General features: G+C 46.1%; 1 protein-coding gene across 7 annotated transcripts in view; it reads left to right on the forward strand.

Moving 5' to 3' along the window:
- Window positions 1-18,398, forward strand: part of CC2D2B (coiled-coil and C2 domain containing 2B) — a 1,917,855-nt gene that overhangs the window by 604,728 nt on the left and 1,294,729 nt on the right. The gene's annotated exons all lie outside the window — the stretch shown is intronic.

Raw genomic sequence — 18,398 nt, forward strand, 5'->3', positions numbered from 1 at the left:
TACATAACCATTACGACAAAATTACAATCAAGGTTGGGTATATTACTGTCCAAATGGAAGGTATTTGTAGTTATTCACACACTCGATAAACACGAAAAATACATTCAGTATCATGAAGTGAGCAGGAGGTGACGGGGTTCTTGGAAATCAACAGATTTCCTGACCTCAGGCATATGACTGCAAGGTGACTTTGTGGTGATGCAAAAATAGCAATAGTCACAATAAAAAGAACATCTTGTACTCCTCATAAATCAAAAATAACTGTTGGAGTTAAGATGTGGTTGTCGAAGACGTTTTGATCCCCAACAACGGCTATGGGATCATCATCAGGACTAGGGAATCAGAATGCCCGAGAGGTTGCCTAAATAAGGCAGGGAGGAGGGGAAGGGGAGTGGAAAGAGGGAGGAGGAAAAAAAACGGGGAGGGGTCAAGGGAAGAAGAAGAAAAAGAGAGGTTAGGGGTGGGAAGATGGGACTTCCCAAGTCTCATGGTTGAAAACATAGGAATGTAGGGTGGTCCATCACCTGCTGGGGACCCAATGTGATCAGTTTCACTGAGCTGAGACTAAACTAATGTGCAGAGGTGAATCCATGCTGGTAGTGAAATTAATATTTAAAATGTAAACATGCATGCAGATCCAGGAAGTGACGACTGTTGTGCTAACTAGACAAGGCTGGACTTATTTTGGGTCCAGGATGTGGACCACATGATGGTATCTAGGAAAGGAACGATGTCCTACCCATGGCAGTTTGGGAGCATGGGAACGCGCAGGCTTCAAAGGGTTGCTATAAGACATATAAGCACCCCGAAAGGGTCAACAGAATCCGCAGGTAAGGACCTGTAACGGAGACCGTGGTCTCATTGTGACGCTTACTGAGGATTGGGTACGGGGGAGATCAATGTCTCATCCCTGACGTGATTCTCGGGTGGCTCCTGTTCGAGCGAAGAAGGGCCTGAAATAAGGGGAGAGGTACAGTGAGACGCAAGTGCGTCAATCTGCTGCCTGTGAAAGATCAAGAAAGCCTGTGCGTTAACTTTCTTCATAGTAGCCGAAATGAGCTTGGTCCTTTAGGTGCCTGAACACCGCGTGCATATGCCGGTCAATGAATATATATGGAAGTAGTGATGGTGCGCATGTGTGCACCACGCGACGACTAGAGCAGCAAGTGACCTGGTCACTTAGCGATTAGTGGGCGCCATGATGGGTGACATGCACTATGGGAATAGGTTAGGAAGTGAGGGGTGAGTAAGGAAAGGTAGGAGTCGATAATTATACTAGTATCATCATGGATTACAGGGTAGCACGTCAGCAGAGATCACATATCAAATCAAATCATAAACATTTATTGAGCGCACATATCACTCAAGATTCTCATGGCGCTGGTGGATGTCTCTGAAAGGATAAGACTACAATGCAGCTAGATGTCAAACAACCATGTCTTTTAATTCCTACGGAAACAGTTGTGATCACTTAAGGTGCGTAGATGTAAAGGTAGTTTATTCCAAAAAAATGGAGCGAGGAAGGAGAAAGATCTCCCTCCACATGGGGTAGTGCGTATTCTGGGAGACTCAAGAAGCGCTTGATTGCTAGATCTCAGGGTTCTGCCCGGTAAATACCAAGTCAGTTTTTTACACCCAGAAAGCGGGACCTTTTACGTACATGTTCTTGTGAGTCAGGCAGAGTAACTCAAAGCGTATACGTTTTCGTACAGGCAACCAGTGTAAGAGTTTCAAACTGGGAGCCGAAGGAGATCTAGGTGGAAGATCAAGTACCAGTCTTGCTGCAGTATTCTGCAGAACCTGCATCCTAGATAAAAGATTTTCATTGGTGGAAGCCAGAAGGGTGTTCCCGTAGTCCATACGATTGATGATAAGTCCTTGGACTAGGGATTTTCTTGCCTCCAGTGGAATCCACTTAAAAATGTTACGCAAGCTATGCATAACGCCGAAGCAGGCACCAATGGTCTTGTTGACATGGACTTTCATTGACAGTTTGTTGTCCATTTGGAAGCCAGATTTCTTACTGACTGAGTTGGAGTAGGACAGTGGCCAAGACTAGAGGGCCACCAATCAGGTGTCCAGTACTCCTCTGCTTTGCCAAAAAGCATTATCTCAGTTTTCCCACAATTCAACTGAAGATGGTTAGTGCACATCCATTTCTCGATTTGAGACATACAGTCTTTGAAGCAAGACTTAGTTTCCGATGGGTCTGGACCGAGAGTGACCAAGATCTGAGTGTCGTCAGCGTAAGACACAACCTCAAAACCAAAGGATCGAATCACTTTGGCCAGAGGGGTCACATAAAGATTGAAAAGTGTCGGACCCAGAATAGAACCCTGAGGTACTCCCATCTTGACTGGTCTACTACAGGAGTTAGTTCTTCCCACCTGTACTATCATAGTACGATCAGTTAAGTAATTCTTGAGCCACTGTAAAGCCTTTCCCCTGACACCAATCTCCCAAAGCCGGCGTTCAAGAATGCTATGAGAGATGGTGTAAAATGCTGCAGATAGATCAGGCAGGACGAGGATAGATGACAGTCCCCCATCTGATGCCCACCTGATATTATCAGTTACCTTCAGCAAAGCTATTTTGGTGCTGTGGGCTGCCCTAAGGCCAGATTGAGAAGGGTCAAGCAGTCCATGGCTCTCAAGATGGGCAACAAGCTGTTTGTTGACCAGGAAGTCAAGTATTTTACCGAAATGAGGAAGCAGCGATATGGAACGATAGTTATTTGGGAGTTTTGGGTCTGCAGTAGATTTTTCCAATATTGGCCAGACCCTAGCAATTTTCCATAATGTAGGAAATTCCGATTCTGACAATGATTTATTAAATAAATCAGTGAGACAGTCTATGAGCACAGGGGCAACAAAAGGAAACATTTTTGCTGATAGAGAGTCAGTAGGTGAACCCGTTTTTATCTTAATTAGGGCTTCAGTCACCTCAGCAGAGCTGCACTGGGAAAATTCCTCCAGAATATATGGGAGATCAAAAGGAATTGACAAAGAATTCCCCATGTCATTGCAATTATCATGCACTGGAAAGGAAGTATGGATAGCCATAATCTTATCCTCAAAAAATTTAGAAGGAGAATCTATCCAGTCCTGAGAGGTAGTAGGTTGAAACTGAGCAGGAGGAGTAGAGAATTCTTTTAGGATTTGATAGAGCTCTTTATTTGAATTTGCTGCCTTCTCAATACGATTAAGGAGAAATTATTTCCTAGTATGCCTTATGTTTTCCATGTACTTACGGTGAACACCATTATATACTACACGATCTGTACGGCCTTTAGTTTTCCTCCATTTCCCCTCCGCGGACCTACAAGAGAGCTTCTGCAACTTTAGTTGGTCGGTAAACCAGGGAGCGGCTCGTGTTTTCAGAGTAACTCTGGTAAGAGAAGTAATTTTATCCAGGGTGTTTGTTATAGCTCTATCAAGTGAGATCACATTATCATTAGGGCTGGGTGGAGTAGGCCGGAAGGTGGCAGCAAAAAGAGGTAGAGTAACTTTGCGCCAAGATCGTCTCCAGACTACTTTTTTTACAAGGGACCATATTAATAGCATGATCCAGAATGATACATTTTAATAAGAAATGATCAAACCACAGTAATGGTAACGGAGGCTCAACCCTGATCTCTGTAGAATTTGTCAACAAGATATCAAGTGTGTGACCCGCAATGTGTGTTGCGTGGGCCCGGTTACCAGTTGGACTAATTCCAAGGTACTAATACTCGAAATGAGCTGATCGGTATCATATAATAGCTCTGCATGATAGTTGAAGTCTCCTAACAAGAGGAAGGAGTCGGAGGCTAATACATGCGGAGCGATAATCTCCAATTGTTTATGTGGAAAATCTTTTTTTGGACCTGGAGGTCTGTATACTAATGCACCTCTCCATCAATTGTGGTAACAATGTGCACCATTGAAATCCAGCGTAGGCGCATGCATAAAGTACAGTTAACAAATTGTGTTGAATGTCAATTAATCAATAGCATATTATTAGATTATGGAGACATTATACAACATTGACCAAACAGCGTCGGCGTTTAAGCAAAGTACAATTGCCATGGTATCATAATTTTAGAAAAAGAGGCATATTATTCAGATCAAGTTAGTCAAGTCCTCCATGCGGTTCAGTCCAGTATGGAGACTATTCATATGTAGAATCTATTTAAGTTCCTCCTTATTGAGGATACCACTGATATCAGAGTTCCAGGTCTATGGTTGGATCATGTTAATTACCTGCCAATGTAGTTTGTATTCTGTATGCCCTTGGTTATTGAAGTGTTGCACAAGTGGTGCATTCGGTATTTGACATCTCATGCGGCGCCAGTGTTGGCATATTCAGATCCTGATTTTTTGTGTGGTTTGCCCAATATAGATTAAATTGCAGGGGCATGTAATTGCATATATAACATTTAGGGTGTTACAATAGGGGAAATGTGTTAAGGTTACATCAATGCTTCCATAAACAAATATTTTTGTATTAATGATCAGGTGGCAAACACTGCATCCTCCACATCTATAATGGCCCCATGTGGGAGGGAGGCCACAGATCTCCGTGAGTGTTTGCGTGTTTTTTTTTGGACCAAAGCTGCCCTGACTAAGTGATCCTTTATGTTCTTATTTTTCTTAAAGGCAAATAAGGGCCGTTCTAGTTCAATTTTCCGGCATTGAGTACAGGCCAATGTTTTAAAATACCTTACTTAACTGAATTTGAAATAGGAGAGAATGTTGCAACACATACCATCTTCTCAGCATTGTTTTTAAATTTAGGAGTCAAGATTGTCTCATGAGGACAATACCACGCTCGCTTTAGTGAGCTCTTGACAAGTTTACGGGGGTAGCCTCTGCTGATCAGCTTCTTTGAGAAGTGCCATTGGATGCAATACACTTGCAATAAGGCGGGTGGGAAAGTCTAAATCGGGTCAATAATCTGCAATTGTGACTTTTCACCTACAAAACATTGATCTCAGGCTTGTTAGTCTAATTAGTTCAACGGAAGCAAGCCAAGCTGTAACACTGGGAAGGCAATAGACTACCACACAAATGTCCAGGACTGGAAACAGTCTCCATGGTGACCAGGAGGGAGGTGGTCACCCTAACATATAGCGCCATCACTGTGAGCTGACATCAATTCCACTTTTCAGTGCCCTTCAGTGTAGACCACAAGCTCAGGTTCTTCACTTTTGTTGCTGTTTTGTGTGCTTCCAAATGTTTTTGTTTCCAACAGTGTGCTAGGGAATATGTCTTCCCTAAAGACTGCAGGATTCAAGCTGCACCACACTTGCAGAAAGCAGATGTCATTTATTGACCTGCATGTTGTCTGCCTTTTGTGTCTCAAATCCAAACACATTTGAAGTCATGTGACAAATACTCCCTGATGCATCTGAATGCCATTGGGGAGCAGAGGACATAGCTTTATGTTGATGAGCACAAGAAACTAGGCTGGTTGTGCTTCAAGTCTTGAGTGTACTCCTGATCCAAAACATGTGGAGTTCCCAACTTGTTGTCAATGTGATGGTATGTTTTTAGTTCACCCTCACTTTGTCACATTACACACCTTTCACTCTATGTGAGCACCTGAATATAACTTCAAGTACGAAATTTATGCTTGTGTAAGATAAATCTTCTATTTTACACTACATATGTTTCCCTACATTCTTGCTCCCCTGACAATTAATTGTAGAGTTTAAATTGAAGTCCCACTGTCCCCTTCCGGGACTTTTACTCTCTTGCTCTGGACCCATTGAGGCCAACCCTGAACCATTGTTCTCTCTAAACATACACTTACCCAAGGTTCACATTTCGGGGTACCCTTGTTCTCCCACACTACCTGTTTAGTGTTCAAGTCTTTGAATGTTGTTTGCTTGTTGGGAGTGTAAGAAATTTGTTCTTGGTTGAGTTATTGTTTGCAGGGTTGGAAGCCCTACTTAAGCAACAACCACAATTATTGTTAGGGTGAACCACAAAAGTCACTAAATAAACCTGTGCCTAGTTCTCTGATAGTTTGGCACAAAAACACATTGAAAGAGGGGAAAAAGGAGAGAGAAGTAGGGAGGAAGGGGGGAAGGGGGAATTGTGAGGGGGGAAGATGGGGGAAAAGACAGCAGGAGATATGAAGGGAAGTCTTCCCAAAGATCGACTGGGTAGGTGACGACCGAGGAAGGAGTCTACAGCCAGTCTCCCCTTTAGCTAAGCAAGGGAGCTCCATTGGCCATTAGTAAAATATCTAGGTCTCAAACTGATTAAGGAGGGAGAGTTAACGTAAGAAAGTCCAGTGGATAAACAGGGTGGGATCTGTGAGCAAGGACGGGTGAGGGCAGGACTCAGTAGCTGGAAAGAAGAAATGGAACGCTCTACCTGGAGTCCTCAGATGCAACCCCGCCTTCTCCTGTTTCAAAAGGGACCTGAAACTCCATCTCCTAAACAAATACTTTCCTGACCAACGTCAACTAACCTAGACTTCTATATCCGAGTTGTCTCCCCTCTCTTTGGACATTCAAGGATAGTGGGGACCGGACTATGTCGTTTTCCCCTTTTTCTTTTTAAAAGGGACCTGAAACTCCATCTCCTAAACAAATACTTTCCTGACCAACGTCAACTAACCTAGACTTCTATATCCGAGTTGTCTTCCCTCTCTCTGGACATTCAAGGATAGTGGGGACCGGACTATGCAATTTTCACCTTTTTCTTTTTATTGTTTTCTCCCCCTCCGCTGCACTGCATATTTATTTCCCATGCTGTATTTTTGTCTTTGGTTTGCTTCCTTACTGCCGGCCTACTATGTAATGTAATGTCCTTCTGTTTTTTACTGTGTGTATGTAAAGCGCTCTGATACCTATGGGTCAAGCTAGCGCTATATAAAACTTTTAAAATAAAAAAAAATTTAAAAAAATTCTGATGCACACAAACAATTATAAAGTGAAAACACAACACAAGAAAAATTCCACACTGTTATAAATGGGTCCTCTAGTTGGCAGAAGTATGCACTCTGTCCAAGTAGGGCCCACCACTCTAGTTAGGGTAAGTCAGATACACCCCCCAAATTAACCTATGCTCACCCTTTGGCAGCTTGGCACAGAGCAGTGAGATTTAACTTAAGAGGCAATGTGAAAAGTATATTTGCAACACTTAAAACAGTAAAACAGTGAACACAGCACACACATTCTAGACATACAGGGCTTAATTCAATTAACAAAACATGATAAAAATGACAAACATCCAATAAGTAGAACCGGAGTTATGAATTTTCAAAGATTACATTGTAATATAGTGCTTAAAAGCATAAATCGTCAACCGGGGACATCTAGTTGTGTTGGACTGGGGCCATTGAAAAGTCAAGCTGATTGTGATGGAGCGCGGGTCAGATAAAGAAGCCAAGCAGGCCACGGTGAAACCAGTACCTTTCCAGAGGATCTGTCGACGTGCGACTGCGTCAGTTCCAAGTCACGCAGTCGGGTCCCGCTTCTTCATTGAACCCCTTTACTATGAAGGCACTGCATCGTAGATGAGCCTTGCAGTTGGATCTTGTATCGTTGACAAACCACTTACGATGAAGACATTGCATCGTTGTTGAGCTTCACAGTAGCACCTATGCCGTCGTTGAACCCCTTATGATGTAGGTCATGTGTCATTGTTGAGCCGTGCTGTCGACCCCGTGGAGTCTCAAAAGCGGCACTGCATCAGTAATGATGGCAAATGCATCGGTTCTGACTGGTGCAAAGCAGGCAATGCATGGATTTTGGGAGAACACAGCTGCAGAACCCCTCTTGAAGGCCCAAGACTGGATTGGCACCTATTGATTGGGCAGGACGAACATTTGGCAGAGTCCAGCAGGTGAAGCAGAGTTGAATGAAGTCATTGATGTCCCTAAGACTTCCAAACAGGAGGAAAGCCAGCAAGCCCTTGGAGTCACTTGGTTCCAAGGATGTAGAGAGTCCGGTCCAGTCCTTCTCACCAGGCAAATGGCAGGCACAGCAGAGCAGGAGTCCAGCAAAATCCAGCAGGTTCCAGTAGAGTGTCAGTCCTTTCAGCAGCCAGCAGTCCTTCTTCCTGGCAGAGTGTCCTCGGGTCCATAGTGTACTGAATTGGTGGTGTCAGCGGTGAAGTGCTTATACCCAGTTGTGCCTTTGAAGTGGGGGGAGTTAAATCTAAACAGTAGATCCAGTGTTGAGAATTTTTACTGTTTTTATTGAAATCTAGTGTCTAAAAGATCAAAGCGCCAACCGCGGGAATCAGGTTGCGCAATACTGGTGCAAAGTCTAAAGATAAGATTGACTTATCAAGTGTAGGTTGGATGCATGAGGTCGATTGGACCCGGTCTAGGCTTACCTTTGGAGTTAGAAGAAATTTTAAAGAAAAGTCCAGTAGAAGGTAGAGTTCAGCTGGGCAAGGAAGCTTGCTGTGTCCGAGAAAGAATTGTTGTGACTGGAGAGTCCTGGATGAGGTCTTCAGTCTTCTGTCCGTTCTTCTGACAGTTTTTGGTAAAACATTTTCAAAGTCCCAACTTTTAGGGCTAGGCATGAGCAGCACCCCCAACACCACTTCCATGGGTCCAGAACTCCACCATTTGGGGGAGGTTAAGACTAACAGGAGCAGAGGCCGGGTACAGGGTTCACTGTTTCTAGAGCTTGTTATGTCCTCAGACAGGATGCCAACCAAATAGCCTTTGGAGTCTCTCTGGTAGTCTTGGGTTTCAAGCAGCAACACAAGCCTCTATCAGTAGAGCAGTCCTCTGGTGGCATTAGGGCAGTACTAAGGGGAACAAGGCAGGCCTCAAGCAGAAAAGCATTTCCATGGAGCCCTTCTGAAGTCTTCAACAGGTCCAGGATTTGTACTGAAGAGTTGCTCCGAGGGTTCAATATTTATACCTGGTGCCAGCCTTTGACATGGGGTAGTCTTCTAGGTTACTCCCACATCTGTTTTTGGAAAGTTCTTCCCTTTACCTGTTCGGGCTCCAAGATGTTTGGGGTTACAAAAAGTTAGTGTCAAGTTCCTTTGTGTGTATGCTGGAGACAGCACTTTGAAATGTAAGTGGGTCAGGGAACAGCTTTTCCCACAGCGATTTAGGCAGCATGGCCCATCCTGCCTACACCTAGTCCCCGTTCTCTCACAGTCTAACAGAAATACACAAATCCCAACAGCAGATCCATTCACAGTCATATGACCCAAGGTACTAGCAGAGTCACTAAAATGGTTAGGGCATGAAAATGGTAACTTTTTAATGTTGGCATTTTCAGAATTGTGACTAAAAATATGATTTTTCCATTAAATTGGATTTTAAATTACAAATATTTTGTCTAAACATGACATTTCTACCTGCTCCCAATCCGAAGTTATCACTCCAACAATGTAATAAGGGTAACCAAATGTTATCCTATGGCAGAGTAAAACTCACAGTAGTGAAAAATGAATGTAGGATTTTTGTTTACTACTAGGACATGTAAAGCTTAAAACACATGTCCTTCTTTTTAACTACAATGTACCCTGCCCTATGGACTTTTTAGGGCCTAATTTAGGGGTAACATATATGTATTAAAAGGAAGGTTAGGCCTAGAAAAAGGATTAATTTGCCAGGTCTAAGCCAATCAGGTGTAGTCCAATTCTAAGGGGTGAGCATGTGCACTTTAGCACTGGTTAGCAGTATTAAAGTGTGCAGAGTCCAAATGCCAATAAAAACAAAATTCAGAAAATAGTAGGTGTGAAGGCAAAATTACCCTTCCTATAGGGCCCAGTGCAACAGGTAGGGACGCCCATGACTTCTCTGATATGGTGAGCAGGATCTTGCCTGCCATCCCTTGGTTCTGCAACACCATCATTGAGAATGACAAATTCAAGATGTTAACTCTAGACCGGGTCATCTCTGTTCTTTACCCTGATGGTATGAGGGTTTCATTGGATTTGCATGAGGTATACTCTCATGTAGCTGTCCGGCTGTACTATTGGCATTGTGTCCTCTTTGTTGTGGGGTCAGAACACTTGCAGTTCAGTGTCCTCTTCAGCTTCACTCCTTCCCCCCCAGGTATTTACCATGGTGATGTCAGTGGTTGCAGGCCATCTTCACAGATCTGAGGTACACATATTCTCATAGCTTGGCAATTAACTGTTGAAGGAAGGCACTTGTCTCTATCAGTTGAGGACCAACTGTTGTCCTCACTAAGATCTCCATCATTGAACCGAAATTCTACCTTCAATCGGTACAGAGGATTTCCTTAAAAGGGGCTGTCCTGGATACATAGCAAAGCCATCACACCCCTGCAGGGCATCTGGGGCATTCAGGATATGATTCTAATGTTTTGAGTTCATTCACGTTTTTCAAAGTGGACTGTAAAACTTCTTGGTCTTCTGGTCGTATACATGTAAATGTAATGTAAATTGATACTTGTATAGCGCACTACTCACCCGCAAGGGTCTCAAGGCGCTTGTACGAATACCGCTGTGGAACCCATCCTGGCTTTCCCTGTGAGGTGTCCACTCCTGGGCACCCCGAAGGTGGAGGCCAGGCATCCTTAGCGTTGTGGGGGCCATTGTGGAGATTAAGCAAGCTATTGCCCAGAGTTGCAGAGTGGGACTCCATGATTGGAATAGGCACCGAGGTGAGAATTATCAGGTCCGGGGAATTTTGAGCCCAAGACCCGCTGAGGCGGGGAATTGAACCCTGGTCCCGGGCTAGACCTCTGCATCAGGGTCTGCCACTCTAACCATTGAGCCACACTTCTCCAACACATTCTCGTGCCTAGTTGCACACATGGGCTCTGCTTACCATGGCCCATCATCTGGGGTGTCTCTTGGACACTAGCTGTGTTTTTGAAGAGGTGGTCTTGGAACTAGGGTGGTGGCTGAAGGGTGCTACCCGGAGCTGACATGGTAATGTATGCATCGTCATTTGAATTGTGGTGGCCCTTTGGCGAGGTGGACATCATGGGCCTTTGGAAAAACACAAATCTATCCAGGTTCTGATGGAAAACATAACTGCTATATAGCACTGTAACTAGCAGGACTCATTATCAGGAAGCGCTGAGATTCTGGCGGTGGCTGGACCTTCATGTAATAACCCTGAAGACAAATCACCTGGTGGGATCCCTCAATGCCAGAACAGATGAGCTCAGCAGGCCTCATCTGACCTATCATGAGTTGTATTTACAACTGGAGATTGTCAAAATTGTTGCTGCAAAGTAGTGGGTGCTTTGGTTAGGTCTTTTTACCACTGTGAAGAATGCCAATGTCACACCTTTTGCATCTTTAATGGAATTCTGGTCTCCTGTACACACTTCTACCTTTACTACTACTTTCCCAACTACTGAGGAAAGACAGACGAGACTGGGTGGAGCTCCTCTTGTTAGCCCTGGTCTGGACTCCGAGAATTTGGTACTCCGAGCTACTGAGCCTGATCATTTGGCCTTCATTCCATATATCTCTTTAGAAGGACCTGCCATGCAACAATAGGTAATGCTTAGAGAATGAGTGGAACCAGCTTAGCGTGTCACACAGACATATGACTGTGTATATTACAAAGTCATATTCACAAGTAAATTTTTTTGGGATCTTACAGTTTTTTCCATTGTTTGGGTGTGAACAATGATCTGATTTTGTGTCAACATTTCAATTGGTGTAGTCAGTCATGGGAAGCCTTTGTTTTTTTCTTTTTATTGCAGTATTTTGTGTCCTTTCTGCTCCAATTAAAGAATCTCTCAAATTCATATTTTTCTCGTAACCACCAGTAGTTGCTCCTTTTAAAGAAGGGTAATGTCTTGTCAACTAAGTTATTCCTGTTTTTCTTCATTATATCAATGATACCCTTTGATGCTGTGTTTAAAGTTTTAGAAAACTCCTGTGTTGGATTATCCGGCAATGATAAGTATATATTTGTATCGAAGATTTGTCTCATTGATTCCGGTTGATATTCCTGTTTATCAATTGATGCAATGGCTCCACTTTTATCTGCCTCTTTGAGTTCAATGTCAGGATTTAAGTTTTAAGATTGCACTTGCCTTTTACTAATATTCAAAGTTTCCATTTGATACTTAAAACAGCAGATTCTGGATATCTCTAATTATTTGACATTCCATAAGGTCCAATGCTGTATCAGATGTTTGTGGATAAAATAAGCGAATTGGTCGGAATTCTATCCCCATTTTCCACAATGACATTTATGGCAGTGTTGAGAAAATAGTTTCTGTCAGTGGCGACTGGTGACATTTGAAAGTGGTGAGGCATAAAAGTTCTAGATGAGTGCCCGGTGGCGAGCGAGCCTGACCTTCATAAGGGAGTTTTGGGGGGGTTTCCTCCAGCACTGTTTGAAAAAAGAGTGCGCAAATAGTGCATTTTCAAGAATGTTTGAGAAAGCAAGAAGTGACTTTGGCAAGCATTTGTGGCAAACCCTGAGAAATTCATCCCCCAGTCCCTCTGCTCCTAGAAGCTAAATTAATCAGTGTGTAACCTCAAAATTATTAATTTTGATCTCTCTCAAATACAAAATATCCCTGGCATTGCAAAAATATCCTGCTGCTGCGTGAAGCAACGAGAAGGGTCTGTCGCAACTGGGAAAAACGGCCAGACTCGTTCCTGATGTCTTCCCAGTGCATTATCTCAGAACATCTTAAGGATTTTGGAATCCTGGTCCAAGCATATTTTGGGGGCCCTTCTTCAGGAAAGCTTTGAATTTATTTTCCAATTTCCGCTCATTCATGCCCAGTTGGCCAGGTCACTCACAGTGCACAGGCACGCTCATTCCCAAATTCTAAATGTGCTTACATCTAATATTCAGGAATAGTGGCGTGTGTTTTTAATATTGTAACACAACAGCAGTTCACTAATATTAATGCAAATATGACCCCCTCTCATTTCTCATTTGTGGGGTCCAGTTTTCATTGAAAAGAAACTTTTTCTAAGGATGTTGCATGAAACACAAACAACATTTCCCTGCAAAATATCTGTAAAAAAACTCCACTCCCACATTAAAAATAAAGGAAAACAGAATTTAAAACTATCTGTTTTAGAATTATTTAATTATGTATCCCAAGATGGCCGCCTAGGAGGAGCTGCCAGAAGGAGCTCCCCGTGCTTGGGGTCCGTTAACCGGGTATATCCCTGCTAGCACCCCTGCATCAAGAGTAACAGGATTAAGAGTAACAGGATTAACCGCTAAAAGTAACAGGATGACCGACCAGCACCACAGAGGAGTCCCAGCAGCGCCGGAGAGAGGCTCGGGACGTGGACCATCGTCGTGACCGGCACGCATCGCAGCAGAGAAGCCCCGGCACACCTCGCAGCAGAGAAGCCCAAGCGGCCCCGGAGGGCTGAGAGGGGCTCGGGACGTTGTAACTGCTACCCCATGACCCCATCAGCCTGCACCGGAGCTTAGAGAGCGGAACGAACACCGGACCCCTCCCCCACCCCGAAGAGAAGTAAATATTGGTGGACACTCTGGGAGGCATCGACCCTTCACGACGGCAGCAGAGGACGCTGCACCGGGACCAGCGTTGGACGAGTCACGACAGCAGACCCCAGCATACCCCCCCCCCCCTCCCCACCCTCCTCCGGTCCAGCTCCGCAGCAGAGGTGCCCCAGCGGACAGCCGGCACCAAGACCAAAGCGGGACAATCACCGGACCCCTCTCCCACTCGTCGGCAGCAGAGGCGCTGATTGCTGCACCGGGACCAGCGTCGGGTCGAAACAAACACAGCGGAACACCCCCTCCCCCCCTCCCGCCCGCGCCGCAGCAGAGGAAAACCAGCGGTCTGTGGGGCGGAGAGGGGCTTGGGGACGCTGATTGCAGCTCCGCAACAGAGGCGCCCCAGCGGATGGCCGGCACCGGGACCAAAGCGGGACAAACACCGGACCCCTCTCCCACTCGTCGGCAGCAGAGGCGCTGATTGCTGCACTGGACCAGCGCGGGACGAGGTCATCGCAACGGATCACACCCTCCCGCCCGCAGCAGTGGAAGACCAGCGGTCTGTAAGCCTGAGGGGGGCTTGGAGTCGCTGGTTGCTGCATCTCTACAGACCTGGGCGGCGGTGGACGCCCCACCCGCACCCCTCACTCCCTGCCCTGTTGCAGACACAGAGGGGACTCACTCACTCGCTCATTCTCTCGCAGCAGACAGCGAGAGCTAGCCTCAACTATTCACCGTGAGTAAAAATAGGTATGAAAAAAGGTGTTTTCTCTGTGTGAACTCGCCTATACCCCTTCCTTTGTTCAAAATGGCGGGGGACTAGAGAACGAATGAAATCTAAGGCAATAAATCACCTCCTGTGCCACCAGATGCTCACGAGGCTCCTGCAAGATAAGGCGCCCTCACAGCAAGGTAGAATCTGCCCAGTTTGAAAGTGAAACTGTCCACAGAGCAACTACAACAAAGAGAGGACTACTGTCTCCCTCACCCTTTTGTGGCGGCCATCTTTGTCCAGTCTCTCTATCGGGTGGCCATCTTGGACTAGTCACTGTTCACTGGAGCCCCGGTCCTCCCCTCGTGGCGGCCATAGCTAGACTACTACTCTATCTCTCTATGGCGGTCTTCATGGACTAGTCTTCCTGGCTATCAATAACTATCGGTACCACAGTCTCTACATAGCTCTGTACTTAAATCTACGTGTGCTTAATTGTCTACCTCTTATTGCAGTATTATTTTACATTGGGTATTTTGCACTTTATATAACCTGGTGTTCCTGACGTGCTTAGTGACTACCTTTACTGAAGTATTATATGACTACTGGTACTCTACACCCAATGTAACCTACACCCTTTGTCACTTTTCCCTACCGACAGGGCACTGACTGCTACCTCATATTCTATCGGCTGCCCACCAGTGCCATAATGGTCATTGCTGTAATTCGTCTGCACCTATATTGGATCTAGTAATTCCATTAGTAGTTTAGTCCTAGTTGTATATTGTATATGTTGTAAGTTGCACCTATAGCACTGTGATCCCTCACTCACGGATAGCTACCTCAACTATCTGGTTTTCATTGTAAACTACTTTCACCTCACTTTAGCACTATGATGCACTGATTATTACCTCATTTACACTGCTATCTACCTCAACTATATGGTTATTATTGTATACTACTTTCATCTCACTGTATCACTGAGTACCACCTCAACCATCTCGTCTACCTCATGCAAACTGCACCCAGCCACTCTCGACACCTGGACTACACCGCTGCTATTCCGTACATTATGTTGTGTCAATTTGGCTCCACCTAAATGGTTTGCTACCTCTCAAATATTGTACATTGTGTAAGCTGCATCTACGCACTGCTTGACCTTGGATTGCCTCGACTGCTACCTCTATTCTTTTTGCTACTTTTGACCACGCACTAACGTCACTCCTGTGCCCTTTAGCCCAACGGCTGACTGATCACTGTTGTCTTTTCTCCCACACCCATCCTTACAGCCATCCTAACATGGATCTCATCGGTAAGCACACATACAGAATCAACTACCCTCCCGCCCTCACCAAAAAAGCAGCTAAACGTTTTAAACATAGCTTCCTGAGGTCGCACCCTGAAACACCCGTGGCTGACTCCTACTTCTCACCGGGCAATGGAGCCCGGAACACTGATTTCATCTTCCACACCTCACGCATAGCCCAATGGAGAAAAGCATTTCTAACCCTACTTACCGTCTCAGCCACCAGGAAAACAGCTCATGGCATAACCCTCTCAATCACACCTTCCCAACTCTTCCATGGCAGAACCACCATCACCATCTACAATAACGGGATTGTCCTAATTCAATCCACGGACAAGAACCTGGAAATACTAGACAACCTGTTCCCCAAGTTCAAAGAACACCTCTCCAAGATGCGGACCACCACCCAGAACTCCACCTGCACTATCATCACCCCCGACGACGCAGCCCCCACCCACAACACTACTAACATAGCTCAGCGCCGGATCGATACGCACCTCACCTCCTCCCTCAGCACCCTAAACAATCACCCACCCGCTGTTGCCACCCCACGCTCCCCAAGCGCAGTCCCCAATCTCTCCCCTTCATACACTAGCCGCCCCTCTAACATCACCCCCACCTCGACCCCCACTCATACCCCCCCATCCCTCTCTCCCATGACATAACAACCCCCACCCACAACACCTCCTACCTAGATCAGCGCCAGAACGGCACGCGCAATGACAAATCCTACCCTTCGTTCCCCCCCCATTCTCAATACCCAGGTGTGCACACCCCCTCCCATACCTCCTCGATACACCCACATTCTCGACTCCCCCACGCCCCCTTCCCCCCACGCTACACCCCCCATGAACGCTTCTGAATACGGAGTTTATCTCCCCTCCCTCTCCCTCCCCCCCAAGGCAGATCCATCTCCTTCCCCACCTCCCTCCCCACTCTCACTCACGACACCCCCACAGAACATACCGCCTTTCTTACCTTAACATCCCCCCCTCCTCCCACTCTCAGCCCCCACTACCCTCCTGCCACCCCCACTGTCTTCAGCCTTCACTCTCTCTTTAACTCACCTGCACCGTCTCCCACTGTTGACACCACTTATGTCTCACACTCTCCACCTACTCCACCAACACCCATCGTCCACAAATATGCCCACACTCCGAATAACATCCCACTCATTATCACCGCAGAACCCTTCAACAACGCCAGCATATCCCCCCTCCGATACCCTGCCCGCTTTCTAGCCCATTACTCAACCACTCACCAATCGCTCTCACCACCAACACCATCTCCATTACTCCTCTGGACCCGACCTTATCTACCCTCCAACAAGTCAAAGAGGATCTCCTACAAGTCAAAAAGGATGTCCATGACATCAAAGACCTCCTCCTCTCACGGCCCAGCCTACCTCCCACCATCCCACTACCCTACAAACGACGCACCCTCCCTACATACACTCGCCTCAAACGATCCCCGAGATGGCCGACTATCCCCGTTCGCAATAACTCCCACCGCCCCCGCCGTGTCCTCAACTCACTGTCTGACCGCGACCTATGCTCTCTCCTACACTCCTATGGCCCAGGTCCTGTAAAACACATATCCAACACACACATCCCCATACCCACAACTCACTCAAACCCTCTGAGGCTCCCAACCCATAGCAACAGAGGTTCCGTCCCTAGCAACCTCAGAAAAATCCCCCTCTCTCTAGAAGGTTCGACCACCCTTCTCACTCCCAAACTCAAATGCATCCTACTCAACTGCAGATCGGCCCAAAGACACTCCTCCGACATCGCTGATCTCGTCTCAGCAATGGAACTGGACCTAGCCATTCTGACGGAAACGTGGCTTACTGAAGCCTCTACCCCGATAATGGACATATTAGTCCCCCCCAATTATCACATCATTAGACTGGATAGGCCTGTCAAGACGGGCGGGGGAATTGCATGCATTTTTAGGAGCAACCTCTCCGTCACTAAAGCCGCCTCCCCCTCCCTCACCTCCTGTGAACTCCTCTGCCTCGATATCACCAGCGAGGGCAAACAAGTTTGTGCTTTACATCTCATCTATCACCCGCCTGGCGACAACCTCATATTCACCCAACAACTCATGGACACGATCACCTCCAATGCCGGTCGGCAGATCACCCAAATCTACTTGGGTGACTTTAACCTCCACTGGAATGATCAGAAAGACACAGAGGTGAACAGTCTCAAAACTTTCCTTAATGCGCTTGACCTCACCCAAATATGTGATAGACCAACACACGACAAAGGCGCAATACTCGATCTCATCATCGCCAAGGAGGACTCCACCAAACTGGAGGCGATCAAACCCTGTGACTGGTCAGATCACCACATTATCACCTTCTCTATTAACGAAAAAGTTAAACCTAACCCGGTTCAGCCCACCAATTCCAAAATCTGGAAAAGGGACATGAAGAGTCTTAACCCCACTACACTCCCTCCCCACCTCGACAATCTCCTCCTTCCCCCTCCAGGTGTCTCGGATGCCCAAGCACTGACCGACCACTACCTTGACTCTATGAAACTAATAGTCAATGAAGTCGCTCCACTGCAACTGAAAAGAGTCTCCAACAAAATTTCTAACCCCTGGTACGATGGCAGACTCAATGACGACAAGCGCACTATGCGAATGGCAGAGCGTACCTGGAGATCTGACCCCTCATCACTGCATCTAAAGACGCTTAAAAAGAAGAGAAATGACTATTTCAGGAAAATAAAGCGCACAAAGTCGGACTTCTTTAGCCGTCTACTGGACCAAGCAAAAAACAGGCCAAGGAAACTGTTCGAACTAATCAAGACTCAAACAAAGGCACAACCCTTACAATCAAACAAAGCAACAAGCGACACCCCACACTGTGAAGCCTTCTCTGCTTTCTTTAAGCAAAAGACCGACAACATAAGAAATGACCTCGTCATGGATTTAAGCCGATTCCCCAATCACACCAGAATGTCCAACATTCAA

The sequence above is a fragment of the Lissotriton helveticus genome, chromosome 5_1 (assembly GCF_964261635.1).
Source record: "Lissotriton helveticus chromosome 5_1, aLisHel1.1, whole genome shotgun sequence".
In the NCBI taxonomy this organism is placed as follows: Eukaryota; Metazoa; Chordata; class Amphibia; order Caudata; family Salamandridae; genus Lissotriton; species Lissotriton helveticus.